The sequence below is a fragment of the Mandrillus leucophaeus genome, unplaced genomic scaffold (assembly GCF_000951045.1).
Source record: "Mandrillus leucophaeus isolate KB7577 unplaced genomic scaffold, Mleu.le_1.0 Scaffold1201, whole genome shotgun sequence".
Classification (NCBI taxonomy): domain Eukaryota; kingdom Metazoa; phylum Chordata; class Mammalia; order Primates; family Cercopithecidae; genus Mandrillus; species Mandrillus leucophaeus.
Window position 1 is genome coordinate 145,262 of NW_012100333.1, and position 4,075 is coordinate 149,336.

Consider the following 4,075-nt stretch of genomic DNA (forward strand, 5'->3'; position numbering starts at 1 on the left):
TGGGCTGTCACAGTGAGAACTTTTGGAGTTATCTCTATCTGGACTCATGTTGGAAATTCAGCAACATTTTTTCCATGTCACCATTATAAGCACAAACTGAGACGGAAACACTGCTCTCAGTTTCATTATTGTGAAGGTGTAATTCTACCCAGGAGGCCTGCAGGCTCTCCTCCTGCAGCTCAGGCCTCACTCTGATGTGACACTAGAGTGCTGCTGTGGCAAATGTAGTTCACATAAAATGTGAGCTGTGCTCTGGGCTGTGCCTCAGTGGCAGATGGAAGAAATCAAGAGAGGACACCAGCAACCAGGAGAAAGGAAGCAGGAGTGCTGGAGCCCAGTGCCAGTGAGTACAGAGCCACCGCTCTAAAATGGAAATAATCAAAAGATCCAACACTATGCAACCATTTTTGTAGCAGAGTGAAAGCCTACCTTCAGCAGACTCCTGGTTTCAAGCTGCTGAACTACCTCCTGTTATGAAGATGTGAAGTTTATTTGTCATTGAATATAAGGAATTCATAAACACAGATGGCCTCTTCAATCTCCAGGTGATTTTAGGATGAACTATGTATGACATGGTGCTGGAAATTCTTCTACTTACGGATTAATTATGGTGACCATCTTTCCGCCTTTGTTATCTGTTAAGCAGATTGAGTATGATGCATGTCACATTCAAGTTTAATTTTGTAATAAAACCATTTTCTTTTTCTGGGGCTGGAGAAAATTTTGTTTGTCTGGGGCTGATGAAACTGTTTTCTTTCTCTGGGGCTAGAGCTTCTCTAGGGGCTGCAGAATTTTTTTTTTTCTTTTTTTTTTTTTTTGAGCTAGAGGTTGCTCTCTGTCACCCAGGCTGGAGTGTGGTGGCACAATCTCACCTCACTGCAACCTCCGGCTCCTGGGTTCAAGTGACTGTCCTGCCTCTACCTCCCGTGTACCTGGGATTACAGGCACCTGCCACCGTGCTGGGCTAATTTTCATGTTTTTAGTAAAGATAGGGTTTCACTGTGTTGGCCAAGCTGGTCTCAAACTCCTGACCTCAGTTGATCCACCCACCTTGGCCTCCCAAAGTCCTGGGATTACAGGCATCAGTTACCACTTCTGGCCTGATTTCTCTTTTAATTATTGTTTCCAAACACTGTCTGGAATGACTAGACATTATATAAACACGTAAGGTGCCAATTAGAATTTACTGTAGAAGGGACTTTCCCTTTCAGGCTTCCAGTCAACTTGTGCAGCAAAGTGCAAGCTGTCCCATAAATATGCAGACAGAATTGTGTCTCTGCCTATTTGGTATCTATAGCCCTCTACAGTCACTTGTAGAGAGACTAGACCAGACCAAATGTCTACAAACTTGACAGAGAAGCAATCAATCATTTTACCTCTTTCACTGACTCTTGTATCTTCAGACCTGAAACTGATTCAGAAAATATGGAGCCCAGAAACCCAATCAGAGTAACATACATGCATTGAGTAGATATAGAGACATGAGAATCTCCACTTTCTTCTTCCTCCTCTTGCCAAAATGCCCACAAATATGCAGGTAACACCTGCTGCTATTCTAGCCATTCAGGTTGTAAATCTGCAGCTCCAAATTTTGAATTCAGGTCTTGAGATTTGAGAAATAAAAATCTTTTATCTGAAAAATGCAAGTCCTTTTGGTTCTCAAACTCAGAGAGATGTTAAAAGTGCAGCTATATCTTTCTCCCCCTATTAACTATGTATTCATCTCTTGAAACTGTTCACTATTGCCACAAGTAGCTATAAATGACACTAATAATGCCACGTTGGACACTATATTTCTTTTTGTGTGTTTTGGAGATGGAGTTTCAATCTTGTTGCCCAGGCTGGAGTGCAATGGTGCAATCTCAGCTCACTGCAACCTCTGCCTCCCGGGTTCAAGCAGTTCTCCTGTCTCAGCTTCCCCAGTAACTGGGATTACAGGCATGTGCCACCATGCCCTGCTAATTTTGTATTTTTAGTAGAGATGGGGTTTCTCCATGTTGGTCAGCCTGGTCTCAAACTCCTGACCCCAGGTGATCCGCCCACTTCAGCCTCCCAAAGTGCTGGGATTACAGGTGTGAGCCACTGAGCCCAGCCTGGACACTGTATTTTATACCCTAAACCATTAATATATATATCTAATCACTAATCAATGTTATTTCTGTAAATAAAAATTTCTGAAAAACAACTTTGATCCAGCCCACTCTGTTCCTCTGTTATTGTCTTTACAAATCCTTTTGTAACTGCTGCTAATTAAAGTGTAGATTCTAGGCAACTTGAATCTTTGCTCCCAGGTTATAATCCTTAAGCTTGACCCAAATAAACTGTGTACTTTTATTCATGTTGTATCAGCTTTTTTTTTTTTTTATGTAGAGTTATCATTTAGAATGTTCTAGAGCAGCCTCCATGAGGCGATCTTTACTTTGATTGCACTCTGCTTGCTGTAACACCAAAAGATGCACAGCCAGGTTGACCCTACCTGGAATCTGCAAATAAGGTCTGGCCTCTGCCTGGGATTTACAAAAAAGACCGGACTTTGGATAGAGAATGTACAGAAAACTAACAAAAGGCATTTTCTGTGTTGTGAGACATCAACCTAAACATCTTACAGCCTCCATTTGGGACTGCGTCTCTTTGAGATTTTTCACATCTTGTTCATTGACCTGCTACAGTTATGTGAGAGGATCCAGGAGGAAAATGAATCTGATGGCAGAATCTATAAGTGTAAATAAGCATCTTAGGCATGAGAGATCAAGGCCACAAAGTATCCAGAGCCATGATCACAACTATATTTACCTGTAAAATGTGATACTGGAGAAGAATATTTTTGTTCTTTTTCTTACCCAAGAGCTAGCAAATTAGAACGGGTGGTTCAGGTTCTGGAGTTCCACCAGGGCTGTTCCATTTTCTATTTAGAATCAGCCTGAGTCTCTCCAGCCTGGCTTATCATTGGGTCATCAGCCCAGGGTCACTGGGAATTCCCTCAGAATCACCTAGGTGTCTTTGAGGCATTTGAGGATGTCCAGAGCAGAACTGTGTTAGGTTGAAAAGAATGGTTAATTTCTCTTCTATCTCAGTGTAAGAGAAATGAGTCATCCTGTGTTTGTTCATCCTCTCCTACAAGAGGTGCCTTTGGTTGGTACCCAGATGAGAGTTTCTCTAGTTTCCTGGTTCTTGGATGATAAAGAAGGAGAAGATCTGGAGACCCAAATAGATAAATTAGTTGCTTCAATTTCATATAGCCATTGAAAAAAAAAACCATGAAGCAGTCATGGTTCCTACAATCCGGAAACTTTTAAGTCTAGACTAGCAACTGGATAAATAATTGAATTATGCATCTTATGGTTGGTACAATAAATAGATGCATCCAAAATCTTAGGCTTTATTTAGGTCACTTTCTTTATATTTTTGTGACTTCTGATGTCTACATCTGAAGGCATATTTACGAACAGAAGAATTGTTACTATGATTTTTTTTTTTTCTTGAGACGTAGTCTCAGTTACCCAGGCTGGAGTACAGTGGTGTGATCTCGGTTCACTGTAACCTCTGCCATGCTGGTTCAAGTGATTCTCCTGCTTCAGCCTCCTAAGTAGCTGGGATTACATGTGCTGGCCACAGCGCCCAGCCAATTTTTCTGTTTTTAGTAGAGACGGAGTTTCTCCATCTTGGTCAAGCTGGTCTCAAACTCCTGACATCATGATCTACCAGCGTCATTCTCCCAAGTGCTGGGAATCCAAGCGTGAGCCACCACGCCTGGCCATATAATTTCAATTTCTTTTACTTTGCTAAGTGTACATATTTATTTTCTAATAAAATTACCCTAGAAAGACTGTGCCTGGTTGCTCATGCCTGTAATCCCCGCACTTTGAGGGGGCTGAGGCAGGTGGATCACAAGGTCAGGAGTTTGAGACCAGCCTGGCCAATATGGTGAAATTCCGTCTCTACTAATAATACAAAAATTTGCCGTGTGTGTTGGCGTGCACCTTAGGTCCAGCTACTCAGGAGGCTGAGGCAGAAGAATCACTGGAATCCAGGAGGCAGAGGTTGTAGTGAGCTGAGATGACACCACTGTACTCCA

At 42.2% G+C, this 4,075-nt stretch overlaps 1 pseudogene; it reads right to left on the reverse strand.

The window, feature by feature from the left end:
• LOC105532170 overlaps positions 1-4,075 on the reverse strand; it is a 19,323-nt pseudogene that overhangs the window by 729 nt on the left and 14,519 nt on the right.